Source organism: Momordica charantia (genome assembly GCF_013281855.1).
Source record: "Momordica charantia cultivar OHB3-1 chromosome 5 unlocalized genomic scaffold, Mcharantia_2.0 BLBB01000005.1, whole genome shotgun sequence".
In the NCBI taxonomy this organism is placed as follows: domain Eukaryota; kingdom Viridiplantae; phylum Streptophyta; class Magnoliopsida; order Cucurbitales; family Cucurbitaceae; genus Momordica; species Momordica charantia.
The window spans coordinates 9,799,307-9,815,519 of NW_028275163.1; the positions used below are offsets into that span (position 1 = coordinate 9,799,307).

Here is a 16,213-nt window from a genome sequence, read left to right on the forward strand (position 1 = left end):
GTCTTTCTTGAGGTCTCTCCTCGGCCTCGGTTGGCCTTTGAGGGTTTCAGATGAGCAGGGGGTAACTCTTGGTTCGCATGGCGAGCAGATCTGCGCGGCAGATCTCCCTCTTGCCCTGCTCGGACCTGATCCTCAACTACTCTTGTGTCGAGGTCTCGCTGAGTGCCATTATCAGCGTTCACACCCCTCCGTTCTGTCGTATTGGCAGAGTTTGCTGGATGCACCATTTTTGCGTATATTTTCTAGATCGGGATGGCTTAAGATGTCGGAATCCCACAGACGGCGCCAAATGCTTATGCAGGAATTTGCACAACGGTTCTACACGAATCGAGCTCGAACCCGGCCTCCGGTTCTGACCTGAATGCTAGAGTGGACCTGCACAAGAGGGTAAGCACTCCGACGTTCAAGTAAGTATAGATCGGATTTCTTATTTAGTTCGAGGTGAGATCCGATACCTGAGCGTGAAATAAAGTCCTCTATTTATAGGTAGTCGATCCGACAGTTCACACGACCGGCGGTTATATGTCTTTTTTCTCATATCGGACCTGTCGGTTTTCGAGCAGATCAGACCCCAGTCAGGTCGAACCTTGGTGCCAATAGTTTTTATAACGGCAAACCCGGCCACCTCGGCACAGCCGAGGTGGACCTAATTAATCCTTATTTGGTTTCTTCAACACTAATAATGGTCCTCCACGTGTCTCGGGTATGTTTACCCCCAAACAATAAATAATAATAATAATTCTTTTAAACTACCCAAATTATCTCATTTACCATACATTCAATTTGTATAGCTCAACTTGTCAAAATTTCTACCTTCACATATTGTTCTACCCTAAAAAGAAACTAGTAATTTTCAAATTTATTAGAAATATGGCACAAACTCAATAAATTGAAGGGCTAAATTTGTAATTTAATAAAAAATAAAAAATAAAAATAAAAACCATATAATTAAGTAAGATCCATCTTCCCAAGAGAGAAGTTGGACTATTCCAAAACCAAAAGTTACGGTGAAGTCAACAATGCTCTCCCAGAGCATTCAAAATTTCAAATAATAAATGATCATCGAAAGAGTAAAAAAATGAATATGCAAATAAACAAAGAGTGGGATGGGGTTCCACCCTGCTTCCCAGCAGCTTCGAGTTCCTTATTTCTTCCATTTCTATCCTCTTTCTTCTGCTTCCAAAACCAGACTCCAACATTTCCTAATTTGACTTCCATTTCTCTGCAGACTTTGTTCATCTGTTTGTCCATGACCCCAAATGAGGCCTCACAAGCCCTACTCTGCCGGCGCCACCCACGCCCTTAAGGCCCTCAAGTTCATCGCCACCAAGACCGGCTCCGGTTGGGCCCCTGTTGAGAAGCGTTTCGATGAACTCACCGCCGCCACCTACGGCCTTCTCCCCTCCTCCTTGTTCGGAGACTGCATAGGTAACAACAAAACTCCCAATTCCAATTTAATCTCTGATTCTAATTAATTCTAATTTACTGTCACAGGAATGAACAAAAAATCGAAAAAGGTCGCCGGAGAATTATTCCGAACACTGGCCCGGAAGCGTAACATTACCGGCGATTCCATTAACAAAGCACAGCTCAAAGACTTCTGGGAACAGATCTCCGACGACAGCTTCGATTCCAAGCTTTAGACTTTCTTTGACATGTAACCCCACCAAAATACCATTTACTTATTTCTTAATTTCCGGATCAATTAATTAAAAATTATATCCTAAATCTAGATCTAAATCTAAATCGTCCCCCCATTTGAATTTTTGATACTACAGGGTGGATACAGACTCAGATGGAAGAATCACGGAAGAAGAAGTCCAAGAGGCACGCCCAACCCAATTAATTAATCATATGACATAGACCTTTTGACACTTTTCAGCAATTAAACCGAGTTCGAATTTGACTTTGAATTTGAATCAACTCAATGTAGATTATCAGGATGAGTGCCTATGCAAACAAGCTTTACACAATTCAGATAAAAGCAAGAGAGTATGCCGCGTTGATCATGGAAGAATTGGACCCTGAAAATGCTGGCTACATCCTGGTAATTTCAAATCCACATATAATAAAACCGAAAGGAAAATTGGGAAAATTTCTCTATATCATTAAATTTGTTGGTGGCGGTGCAGATTAACAACCTGGAGACCCTGTTATTGCAAACCCCGTACCAATCGGTGAGAGTGAGCGACAGCCGAGTTCTGAGCGAGTTGCTGAACCAGAAGCTGAAGCCCACCAACAAGAGCAACCCCATCCTAAGGGCGTATGACAAGTTCCCGGACTTTGTGGAGGACAATTGGCAGAGGATCTGGGTGATGTTGCTCTGGCTCGGCATCATGGGCGGACTATTCGCTTTCAAATTCATCCAGTATCGCCACAAGACTGTGTTCAACGTCATGGGTTACTGCATTTGCATTGCCAAAGGAGGAGCCGAGACACTGAAGTTCAACATGGCTCTGATTCTGCTCCCCATCTGCAACAACCCCATTATCTGGCTCCGGAACAAGACCAAATTAGGCGTCGTCGTACCCTTCAACGACAGTCTTAACTTCCACAAGGTCATAGCAGTGGGAATCACGGTGGGCGTGGGGCTGCATGCGCTGGCGCATTTGACGTGCAATTTCCCGCGGTTGCTCCACTCGACGGAGGAAGAATACGAGTCCATGAAGCCGTTCTTTGGAGAGGAGCAGCCTGTCAACTATTGGTGGGTCATGAAAGGCATCGAGGGAGTGACGGGTATTGTTATGACATTTTAATATTTAATATTTAATATTTGTATGAGTTTTAACTTCTAAATGAGAAAACGTTAAACTTCAACATTTCTAAACAACAAAATTATGTCTTCCAAAAGAGAGGTTAAAGAAAAAACTTATTTATTTTTCTTTTAAGTTACAAGATATACAAATCCTATAAATACCTCTCTAACCAAACAAACAACTCATTCTTTACTTTCTCTACTTTATCTATTTTTCTCTTCTAAGAGCAATTGGCCAAAAGAGAGGTGTTGTTTGTGTTGGGACTAGTGGGGCCAAATCGACGTCGGAACGAGCTAGGGATGAGTCGGGATCAAGCCAAGATTGCATGGGGACGAAGCGGGAATGAAAACAGGTGAAGCGGGGCGTTGGAGGCCAGGAGCGCCGAAGCTGCAGCGCCGCGACAATGTCTTGATGGGGATGCGCGGGCAGTTCGTCCGTCCGTAGCCCCATGGCGCCTTGGACAGCGCCATGGCGTTGTGACGATGTTTATAAATACTGCAGTTTGGGTTTTAGGGTTTTCTAAGCCGAAAAAGGGGTTTTAGCAGTCGATTTTCAAAGGGTTTGGGCAACTTATGAAGGCAAAGACTCGGATATTTGCATCACACATTGGGGAGATCAAGATCATCATTGTTTGGGGTATTGTATCTTGATTCTTGTGAGTGTCTCATTCCTATACCTAAGTATTATTGAGTTTATAATACTTAGAAGCTAGGAGGCTTTTGTTTGGACTTCTAGGGGATATTATTCGGAAGAGTTATTGTAATCAAATCCTTAACATTATTAGTGAATTACCCACATCTGAGTGGAAGACTGGACATAGCCTTTGGTGGTGAACCAGTATAATTTTGTTGTGTTGTTTTTCTTCCTTATTTGCATATTCTGGTTGTGTTTGATATTTCAGTGGAAGAGTAAATTATTCAAGGCAATTAATTTCCCAACAAGTGGTACTAGAGCTGTAGGGTTGCAAAGTCATGGGCGATAAATATCAAACACACCATTACTATGAAGGGGTTCTGAAGTTCAATTAAGAGAATTTCAGCTTTTGGAATATGCAGGTAAATGATCTTCTTACACACTTACAAGAAGATACACAAGACTTTGTGGGAGAGACCAACAAGGATGACTGACAAAGGTTGGAGTGAGATGGATGAGCAGGCCGTTGCAAACATCAGGGATGTCTTTATCTAGCATCCTAGTGAACGAAGCGACAGCGAAATAACTGATGAAGGCCTTGCAAAGCAGGTATGAGAAATCTTGTACCAACACAAAAATAATTCTCTGACATTAATGAGCTCACTGATATATTAAACAAACTAGAAGGGATGAGCATCAAAATTTATGAGGAAATTAGGGAGAATGTCTGTGTAAGTTCTCAAGCCCAGGATTCACCCTAATCGCCCCGACACTCCCCTGCATCCCTTGCGACCCGGCCACGACATCTTCTAGTTCTGAGCTACTTAGAAGAGCATAGACTATCCCTACTTTTAACATGCTTTCTCCTTATTTACATGCTTCCTAGTAAAACAACTAGGAGATCACCCAACCGAAGATTGCTCTAAGTCAAGTACACTTAACTTTGGAGTTCTTACGATTGAGTTACCGAAAAGGAAGTTGCAACTTATGTAGTATAGGTAGTGACTATCAGTTCTTTTAAGCTTTTCTTGACCATTCTTTCCTGATCTCATGATCTCTCTCATTCAGATGTGGTAGGGGTTCATTCATGCACCCATCCTCTCTATTTAGGTGTCACATGCCCACCAGCTTTCGCCTTGGTTCGTCCTCGAACCACATCGTACTGGGAGAGGTTTCACTCTGATACCATTCTACCATTTGTAATGCCCCAAGCCCAGGATTCAGAATCCGAATTCACTTTGGTTCGTCCCCGAACCACATCGTACTGAGAGATGTTCACTCTGATACCATTTTACCATTTGTAACGCCTTAGGCCCAAAATTCGGAATCCGGATATGGCACCTAGTTGCCTCGACATTCCCCTATGACCTAGTCGCAATACCGTCTAGTTATGAGCTACTTAGAATAACAGTAAAGTAACTAAGAGGTCACCCAACCCAATATTGCTCCAAGCCAAACACGCTTAGCTTTGGAGTTCTTATGATTAAGCAACCGAAAAGAAATGTGCACCTTGTTAGTATTGGTATTGACTATCAGTTATTTTAAGCTTTTCTAGACCATTCTTCCATGATCTCAGGATCTTTCTCATTCGGATGTGGTATCGGTTGATACATGTACCCCTCCATGCGACATCTGAGTAGAGAGGATAGGTACATGAATGAATCGATACCACATCTAAATGAGAGGGATCCTGAGATCATGGAAGAATGGTCAAGAAAGGCTTAAAAGGAGTGATTCGTCACTAGCAATACTAACAAGGTGCACCTTCGTTTTCGGTAACTTAATCATAAGAACTCAAAAGTTAAGCATGCTTGACTTGGAGCAATCTTTGGCAATGTGACCTCCTAGTTGCTTTACTAGGAAGCATGCTGGAAGGAGACATGTTGGTCTGTAGGGATAGTTTACACTCTTCTAAGTAGCTCGTAACTAGACGGTGGCGCGGTAGAGTGGTAGGGGAATGTCGGGACGATTAGAGCCAAATCCGGATTTCGAATCTTGGTCCGAATCCTGGGCCTGGGGCATTACCGTCTGCATCTACTTCAGGGGCAGAAAACGGGGTTGAAGCAGCATCATAGAAAAAACAGGGATAGTGGGAGTTTTAGCGGGGAAGTGAAATGTTATTACTGCCATAAGAAGTGGCACATTAAACACTTTTGTAGGAAGTTCAAAGAAGATCTCGAGAAGGAGAACAATACTACAAATGTTGTAAAAGGAGAAGAATGGATTGAAGAGTTTCTAGCTTGCATTGAGAGGAACACATTTGTAGACCATTATGTCTCCAAAGTTAAAGGAATTGAAGATGTTTGTTTGAAGATAGGTGAAGGGACCGAGTTAGTGTTCGAGACTTCAGGTATATCCCTAGCTTCAAATTGAATGTGTTATCCGTAGGGAAGCTATACAATGATGGCTACATCAGTGAGTTTGTTGGGGGTTGCTGGAAGTTCAATAGGGAATCGAGGGTAGTGATGATAGGCCATAAGATATCTTATGTTCATGTGTCAGAGTTTGGGGTTGCCAGGGGTTCAGTGAGATAGAAAATGAACAGGGTAGCTGCAGATGGTTAAGGGCTAAACCTAAGAGGACAAGAAGCATTGTTGGCTAGAACAGATCAGAAGCATCTACTATCAACTCAAGTTAAACAGTTGAGAAGTACAGAAAAGAGAGGTGAGAATTTAATAGGCCATCAAGTTCATACCTTAGCTGTTAGACATTCAGGCAAGCTGGCGAAGTCGCATAAGCGAATTAGTGCATTGAAGGGTACATGTTACGTTTCCTAGTGTGGCGACATGCTTGAGTGGGAGTGCCAAGCCTAATGCAGAGAGTAAATCTTCTTTCAGAGGTCAGTGAGTTCGATCGAAGAAAGAAACAGCGGGAACCACTTAGATCAAGTGGGAGCACGTGGCTATGTCTCTAAGTCTGGGAGTCAAGACCATGTAAAGTTGTCCAGTCTCGGGACAGAATAAGACAGAGCTTGGGGAGGGTCGAGCAGCTAGGATCAGTTCGTTAGAGCAGTCAGAATTAAGCTTTGGCGGGGATGCCAAGATCGTGAGATACTGTTAGTGTAGTGGGAGGCAGAGAATTGTCGCGTTGTCTCCAAGTGGGAGATTGTTGGGATTAGTGAAGCCAAGTCAACATCGGAACGAGCTAGGGATAAGTCGACATCAAGCTGGAATAGTGTTGAAACGAAGCAAGAATGAAAAAAGGTGAAGTGGGGCGCTGTAGGCCAGGAGGGTTAAAGCTGCAGCGCCGCAGCGCTGTCTTGATGGGGGCGCGCAGTGGTTCATCCGTTTGTAGCTCCATGGCATTGTATCGATGTTTATAAATACTGCAGTTCGATTTTCAGAGGGTTTTGACAGCTAATCTGTGGCAGCAGCTCGAGTGTTGGCATCACACATTGGAGAGATCAAGATCATCATTGTTAAGGGTATTGTATCTTGATTCTTATGAGTTTCTCATTCCTGTACCTAATTATTATTGGGTTTAAATACTTAGAAGCTAAGGGGGTTTTGTTGGGACCTCTAGGGGATATTATTGGGGAGAGCTATTGCAATCCAATCCTTAACATCATTAGTGAATTACCCACATATGAGTGGAAGACTGGACGTAGCCCTTAGTGGTGAACCAGTATAATTTTGCTGTGTATTTATAGTTTTTCTTCCTTATTTGCATATTGTGGTTGTGTTTGATATTTCTGTGGAAGGTAAAATTATTCAGGGTCATTAATTTACCAACACTTTGTTGTAGAGTTTTGAGCTCCGCCTTTAGTTGCATGGTGGTTTGACCTACACAACGTTTTAATTGGATTATTGTATCCATGCACTATTGCAAATTAAACATGTTAATACATATTCTAGATACATTATGCATATACATTCCTAGGTACATGATGCATGTACATGAACTAGTACATTCATGTATTTAGTTTTTTAAGATGGGTTAATTGTGTGTTCATGTATGTATAGGTTCATAGGATGTTTATGGATCTAGATTCTTCCATGGAGTGCTATAAATATAGGATGATCATTTGTTGTATTTCAAGCAAGTGCGTGGAGAAGAAAAACAAGAGAGTTTGAGAGAGTTTTGTGGACCAAGTGTATTTTGTGAGAAATTTTCAATACAAGTGAACTTGTTTATTCTCAAACAAGTTTTGTTGCTTATAAATTTGTGATTGTCCATCACACACTTCCAACAAAGTGGTATCATAGCTTGAGTTTGAAAAGAGATGTTTTTGCAAATGGGAAAGAACAATTTGGTTCCTTTCCAAGTGTCGCGTCTTACCAAAGAAAATTACAGGAGTTGGTGTATTCGTATGAAGGCTTTACTTGGTTCACATAATGCATGGGAGATTGATGGGAGTAATTTCAACTCCAATTCATCAAGAGGTCGGTAGACAAAATTATTCGAGGTCGTATGGAGGAAAGTCAAATGATGACAAGAGGTATGACAAAAGTCAAGTTGAATGTTATAATTGTCATAAATTCGGTCATTATTCATGGGAGTGTAGAAATAAAGTTGAAGAAAAATGCCAATTACGCTGAAGCAGATGTTAAAAGTATGAGCCATCTTTGCTTTTAGCATGCAGAGATGAAGAGACATATGAGAATAGTTCGTGGTATCTATGGAGGAAAGTCAAATGATGACAAGAGGTATGACAAAAGTCAAGTTGAATGTTATAATTGTCATAAATTCGGTCATTATTCATGGGAGTGTAGAAATAAAGTTGAAGAAAAATGTCAATTACGCTGAAGCAGATGTTAAAAGTATGAGCCATCTTTGCTTTTAGCATGCAGAGATGAAGAGACATATGAGAATAGTTCGTGGTATCTATGGAGGAAAGTCAAATGATGACAAGAGGTATGACAAAAGTCAAGTTGAATGTTATAATTGTCATAAATTCGGTCATTATTTATGGGAGTGTAGAAATAAAGTTGAAGAAAAATGCCAATTACGCTGAAGCAGATGTTAAAAGTATGAGCCATCTTTGCTTTTAGCATGCAGAGATGAAGAGACATATGAGAATAGTTCGTGGTATCTTGATAGTGGAGCAAACAATCACATGTGTGGGAGTAAATCCATGTTCGTGGAATTGGATGAACCTGTTGGTGGTAATATCATATTTGGTGATGCTACAAAAATTCTAGTTAAAGGAAAATGTAAGATCTTGATCAATTTGAAGAATGGGAAGCATGAGTTTATCTCTAGTGTCTATTATGTGCCAAATATGAAAAACAATATTTTGAGTTTGAGACAACTTTTAGAGAAAGGCTACAATATTTTGATGAAAGATTATAGTCTTTCAATAAGAGATCATCATGACAATATGTTTGCTAAAATCCAAATGACGAAGAATAGAATGTTTCCATAAAACATCCAAACTAATTTTGCAACATGTTTGAAGTCAGTTATGAAAGATTCATTCTTGATTTGACACTTAAGACTTGGACATTTGAATTTTGATGGCTTGAGATTATTAGTCAGGAAGAGCATGGTGAAAGGATTGTCATATGTCAAGCATCCATATCAACTTTGTGAAGGATGTCTGCTTGGCAAGCAATCAAGAAAAAGTTTTGCACAATAATCTTATTCAAGAGCGAAGAGACCACTTGAGCTTGTTCACACTGATCTTTGTGGACCTATCAAGCCAAGTTCTTTCGGTAAGAATAATTATTTCTTATTATTTATTGATGATTTCAGACGAAATGGGTTTATTTTATCAAGGTGAAATCAGAAGTATTTGGCATGTTCAACAGATTTAAAGCTCTTGTTGAAAAAGAAAGTGGTCTTTATATAAAAGCCTTGAGATTTGACAGATGAGGAGAATTAACTTCGAATGAATTCAAAGATTTTTGTGTAGAAAATAGAATTCATCGGCCTATGACAGTTCCATAGACTCCACAACAAAATGGTGTTGTTGAGAGGAAGAACAGAAGTATAATGAATATGGCTAGAAGCATGTTAAAGAGTAAGAAGATGCCAGAAGAGTTTTGGGCACAAGCAGTTGAATGTGCTGTGTATTTGTCCAATAGTTGTCCCACTAGAAGTGTATGGAATAAAACTCCGCAAGAAGCATGGACAGAAATAAAACCATCTATTGCTCACTTGAGAGTATTTGGAAGTATGACTTATGCCCATGTTCCATATCAGAAACACAGTAAGCTTGATGATAAAAGTGAGAAGCATATTTTTTTTAGCAATGATGCAAGCTCTAAAGGCTACAAGCTTTATAATCCTGCTACAGAGAAGATGGTGGTTAGCAGAGATGTCGTGTTTGACAAAGAGGCTTCATGGAATTGGATTGATGATCCAAAAGATTACAAGTATCAATTTTTTTTCTAGAATATGGTGATGAAACTGGAAATATTGCTTCTCCATCACCGGTCACGCCAGTATATAGCACACCTTCATCATCAACATCAAGTTCGAGTGAAGGGACACATCACATGAGAAGTTTGTGGGACATATATGATGAGACTGAAGAATTAAGTGAAGGATTTAATGATCTAACTCTCTTTTGTCTAATTGGTGACAATGAAACTTTAAATTTTGAATAAAATGTACAAGATGAAAAATGACGACTGCAACAGATGACGAGATAAAGGCCATAAAGAAGAATGATACATGAGAGCTTTCTAGTCTTCCAAGTAGAAAGAAAGCAGTAGGTATCAAATGGGTGTTCAAGACAAAGAGAAACGAAAAAAGAAGTGGAGAGACATAAAGCGAGATTAGTTGCGAAAGGCTACTCTCAGAGAAAAGACGTTGATTACGATGAAGTATTTACTCCTGTTGCTCGCTTGGATACCATAAGATTCATGATTTCATTTGCTGCTCAAAATAGATGAAAGATTTTTCAGATGGATGTCAAATCAACATTTTTTAATAGATATCTTGAAGAAGATCAAGTGTACTTAGAACAACCTCTTGATTATGTGGTGAAAGGACAAGAGGATAAGGTTCTAAAGTTGAAGAAGACGTTGTATGGGTTGAAACAAGCTCCAAGGATGTGGAATAGCATAATTGACAAATATTTCTATGACAATTGGTATTTAAGATGTCTTCCTGAACATTCTCTTTATATGAAGACTAACAATCATGGAGATATTTTATTGGTTTGTCTATATGTGGACGACAAGATCTTTACAGAAAATTGTCCAAACATGTTTGACGAATTCAAGAAGGCAATGATCCGAGAATTTGAGATGACATACATTGGCCTCATGTCATATTATCTTGGCATTGAAGTGAAGCAATCAGAGGAAGAAAGTTTTATCTCTCAAGAACGATACACTAGAGAAATTCTTGATAAATTAAAGATGTTCGATTCGAAAATAGTTGCTACTCCGATCGAAATTGGAATGAAATTATCAAAATATGAAGATGGAGATGTTGTGGATCCTTCATATTTTAAAAGCTTAATTGGGAGCTTGAGATATTTAACGTGCACAAGACCTGATATTATTTTCAGTGTTAGATGGGTGAGTCGATTTATGAAATCTCCTACAACTACTCATTTGAAAGTAGCAAAGAGAATCCTTTGTTATCTCAAAGGGACAGTGGATTATGGTTTATTCTATTCATCATCTGGAGAATTCAAACTTGAAGGCTATTGTGATGGTGGTTGGGATGGAGATCGTAATGCTCGAAAAAGCACAATGGATTTATGTTCTTTATTGGCAATACTGCTTTTACATTGAGTTCTAAAAGGCAGGCTATTGTTACACTTTCTACTTGTGAGGCAGAATATGTTGCTGCATCATCATGTATGTGTCATGTAGTTTGGTTGAGGAATTTGTTGAAGGCAATTGGAATTGTGCTAAAAGATGCAACCGTAATTCATGTGGACAATAAGTCAGCAGTTGCTCTAGCAAAGAATTCAGTGTTCCATGATCGAAGTAAGCACATTGATACGAGATTTCACTTCATTAATTAAAGAATGCATTTCAAGAAAGGAGATTCAAGTTGATTATGTGAAGACTAAAGATCAAATTGCAGATATCTTTACAAAGTCACTCAAAGTTGATGTCTTTAACAAGTTCAGGAATTTACTTTGAGTTATGAGGAAGACATGTTTAAGTGGGGATGTTGAAAATTAAACATGTTAATACATATTCTAGATGCATTATGCATATACATTCCTAGGTCCATGATGCATGTACATGAACTACTACATTCATGTATTTAGTTTTTTATGATGGGTTAATTGTGTGTTCATGTATGTACAGGTTGATAGGATGTTTATGGTTCTAGATTCTTCCATGGGGTCCTATAAATATAGGATGGTCATTTGTTGTATTTCAAGCAAGTGTGTGGAGAAGCAAAACAAGAGAGTTTTGTGGACCAAATGTATTTTGTGAAAACTTTTCATTACAAGTGAAGTTGTTTATTCTCAAACAAGTCTTGTTGATTCTATGTTTGTGATTGTCCATCACAAGCATCCAACATGCACATCGTAGAGAGCTTGAATTGCCTTAAAGAGAGCGAGATATTTTGCGACTCAACCTAATTGATTATGTATTTGTTTCTGAATATTTACTCCAATTAACTTTGTTATTTATAATCGTTCCAAGTTTGAATAATTCCCCCAACAGGTATCATAATGGTTGTACTGATGGCCATAGCCTTCACATTGGCCACTCCATGGTTCAGGAAAACCAAGCTGAATGTACCAAAACTCCTCAAGAGGCTCACCGGTTTCAATGCCTTTTTCTACTCCCACCACCTTTTCGTCATCATATCTACGTCCTACTCGTCGTCTATGGCATCTACCTCTATCTCACCAAGGAATGGTATAAAAGAACGGTAAGTAAGCTACTAATTCGTCCCTAGTCACATGCCAGCCATGTGAAATTTGTATATTTGGTTTTGTAATGTGGTGTTTGAATCTACAGACATGGATGTATTTGGCAGTGCCGGTTTGTCTGTACGGGTGCGAGAGGCTGATAAGAGCTTTCAGATCAAGTATCAAGCCAGTGGAGATTCTCAAGGTGAGCGCTACAGCCAATTATATGCATGTATACTCTTATTTTATTATATTCATTCATTTAAAGTATGTAACGGGAAATATTGCACTAATTAATGGGGATAGTTGTCCGTGTATCCCGGACACGTTATGGAGCTGCACCTGTCCAAGCCACATGGGTTCAAGTATAAGAGTGGCCAATACATTTTGGTTAACTGTGCATACGTATCCCCATTTGAGTGGTACGTTGAAATACCATACCCTTATATTCTAATTTATATCTATCTTAAGTTATTGTAAACTAAAAAGCAGTCAATGATCTCTGATCTAATTGATACTAAATATTGAATATTAAATATACACAGTCACCCAGTTTCAATTACTTTAGCTCCAGAATATGAGTATCTCAGCGTCATTATGAAGACAGTTGGTGATTGGAAAATGCAGTTGAAGACTGTGCTCTCCGAGGTTCGTCAGCCTCCCCTAGCTAGAAACCCTAAGTAAGAAATCAAATCAAATCAAACTATGCATCAACGGATTGAGACAAATGTTTTTAATAATAAAATATTGTTTAATTTGTAGGTTCCCAGAAATATTGATCGCTGGTCCATACGGAGCGCTGACACAAGACTACAAGAAATACGATGTGGTATTACTGGTGGGGCTGGGGATCGGGGCGACGCGGATGGTGAGCATAGTGAAAGACATAATCTACAACATTGAGAAGGAAATAGATGGGGAAGCAGAAGCAAATGCAATGGAGAAGGGGCAAGGGCTGAAGAGCCGGCAAGGGGAAGGGTTCAAGACCAGAAAGGCATGCTTCTACTCGGTGACCAGTGACCCAGGTTTGTTCGACTGGTTTAAAAGGATAATGAGTGAGATGAAGGAGATGGATGAGATGGTCGTGATCGAGCTCCACAATTACTGCACCAGTGTGTACAGGAAGGGCGATGCCCGATCCGCCCTCATATCCATGCTTCAGTCCCTGCATCACGCTAATAGCAGCCTTGACATCGTCTCAAGGACATATTTCAAGTCCCACTTCGCCAAGCCGAACTGGCGCAAAGTTTACAAGAGGATCACTCGTCACCATCGCACACTCGCGTTGGTGGGCCACCACCCCCACTTCCAGTCTCACTCTCTTTCTTTTTCTTATTTATTTATTTTATTTTAATTTTTTTGTAGGGGTGTTTTGTTGTGGGGCACCGGCATTGAGGAAGGAGCTGAAGAAGTTGGCTTCCGATTTCTCCCGCAATACATCCACCAAGTTTGAGTTTCATTAATATAACTTCCAGTTCTGAATCTGATAAAAAAATGTAAATTTAATTTAATTAACACTTTTAAGTGGAGTCCTAATGGAATTGGAGGGTCAATTATTTACCGCTCCAACGCTACTCACCAAAATTAAAGAAGGCCACTAATTGCGGATATGGACCAAATTGGGCAATAGTGCACCCATCGCGTTTCTCCCTGTTGGGACTTTCTCTACCTTTAAAAAGATTAGAGACTCATGCAAGTGCACACAGTCACAAGTATGCCACAAGTAATATTCGGAAGTAATCCAAGGTCGAATCCTTAAAGATTTGTTGCTTTTCAAAATCAACTAATACCGTGAAATGGTTCAAATTCGCAATTGTGATTTAGGAAGAAAAATGTAACGAAGCGTTGTTGTTTGGGTGTTAACTATCAAGCAATTTAATAAAACTCAACCACTTTGCTTCCTACCTTAGTTTTGATGCAAAACATGGAAAACACACTTTATTGGCAAATGCCCCAGACACAATTCTAGCTTTTCTTGGGATTTTGAGTTCTACTCTTTCACTACCGCTTTTGGTTGTTGTAGAGGCTAGGGTAACCTACAACCATATGTCTATGTGTGATTACAATGCTAGAGAATATTTATCAAATCATTTGCATTATGGGTTAGAGAGCCTGTGTCTACGACCATATTTTATGCGCTTATGTCTAAGTCACATCCCATATTGGTTTCCTATTATTTTACCTAATTCACCTTTCTCAAGGTTGGCCTTTAGTGTATAAATCAAGTTCTCACTGGCCAAATAGAAAAAAGATGTAAAGAGAAGTTTTTAGAAACCAACCCAAAAAAGTGCAAGGCGCAATTTGGGAAAAACCCCGAGCATGTTGAAAATAAAATCATTTTGAATAAGGCATTCTACAAAGAGGTTGATAACTAATTAAGAACATTTTTAAAAGACAGAATATTCACGAAAACATAAAGGAAGTATTTTTCATTGAATTAAAACAAATAAACGAGCCGTACAATGAGTTATAGCTTGACCCTCTTCTCTCTTGAGCGTGAGGGGAGTGTAAACTCACTAAAGAACGCAGGAAGAACAAAATAAATGTAGAATAAAAGATAGAACTTGAATTAAAAGCAAATACTGTAAGCAAAAGTATGAAAATACAAGGAACTAACAAGTGAAACTTGAATCTAAAGCCTAAGAACGAGTTCTACAACGAATGAGAAAGTAAATGAGCTAAAAACGGGCTTGGAAGGGATGATTTGCTGCTGGAGGGATGACTTTCTTATATAGGCCCTTGGAGTTGTTGAACTTCACCTTTTTAGGTGGAAATGAGTTGAGATACACCTAACCACTACCATTTGACTTAGACTCACAGTTATAATTTGATTCGAACACATAGGAAATGTTCTCCTTGCTCTTCATTAATCAAAACGCACGTTTTGACAAAGTTGGTGTCCAAAATTGCGCCAAACGCAATTCCTGCAAAAACAGCAAACTATTATTTTCTTCCAACTTTGACCGCATCTTTCTCATAATTTTCCTAAAGTTCCATAGTTTGACTTTTATGCATAAATGTTTTATACATGTTCTGCTTTAAGAATATGTAATCCTTTTTTTGGCAAATAATGATGGGAAAGGGGTCAAAATCGTGGTCAAACAAGCCTACCGACACATGTTTCTGCAGTAAAAAGTCAACCTTAACACCCCTTCATTACTTTTTCTTCTTTTTTCCCTTCAACTTTTTTTTCTTTTTATTTAGGTTCATTTTTGCCAATTATATATACATACACTATTGAGAGTGATATCTGAGCAGGTGACATGTCGAATGATAAGGGGAGATAGTTGGACATGGGACCACAGGCGGTTGGGAACATATGCTCAAGACTCGTACGGGTGTGCTGCTACGAAAGTAATAGAGGAGGCGCGCCTGGCTATAGCATGTAGAGGGGGATGATGCCACCTGCCACGCTTTAGGGATGTCCGACCTTGCCTGTAAGAATTCCGTACAGTAGGATGCGCCCCTACACCGCAAATCATTGTCCTTTCTGGTCGGCCACGAGTGCCTATAAAAGGAATGGAACCCTGATCACTATCAAGTAAGTAAAAAATCTACCACTCAATTTACAAAGGTGTTCACTCCTAGTTTTTTACTCTGATTGCTAAGTTGATCATCATAGTCTTTTAGGCAGAACATCGCATTGGTGTCGAGTATTCTGGCTATAGGCTCATTTGTTCCACGTCGACGCATTGTTCCAAGGGACACGTGGACCTGTCTAAAACTCGCCATCAACAGTTTGTATTGTCTGTGCAAATGACATTTTCAAATCGAAATAAAAGGCCCTAAATCGGATCTTGAAAGAACTCAGGATGGAAAACAAAGAACAGGGACTTGCTACCAACCATTGAAAATAGAACAGCAACCATTCACCAACGAGGTAATGTAAGTGGAGCTTCCGAAAGGCTTCAAAGTTCCACGGATAGACAAATACGATAAAACGACTGATCCCAAATAGACCAGGCCATGTTGTATCTCGATGCCATGAAATGAGCAGGTTATAGTGATGCATAGTAATGCCGAGACTTCCCTGGACGCTTACCGATTT

The 16,213-nt window shown here is 39.7% G+C and overlaps 1 pseudogene across 1 annotated transcript; it reads left to right on the forward strand.

Annotated features, from left to right (window-relative positions):
• The first annotated feature begins 1,011 nt into the window (after nucleotides 1–1,011).
• LOC111025422 (respiratory burst oxidase homolog protein D-like) lies at nucleotides 1,012–13,893 on the forward strand (annotated as a pseudogene). The gene is made up of 10 exons (XR_015791078.1): nucleotides 1,012–1,428; nucleotides 1,495–1,657; nucleotides 1,779–2,047; nucleotides 2,133–2,736; nucleotides 11,975–12,185; nucleotides 12,275–12,370; nucleotides 12,472–12,587; nucleotides 12,711–12,845; nucleotides 12,928–13,453; nucleotides 13,531–13,893. The product of XR_015791078.1 is annotated as a respiratory burst oxidase homolog protein D-like (transcript).
• The last annotated feature ends 2,320 nt before the right edge of the window (nucleotides 13,894–16,213 follow it).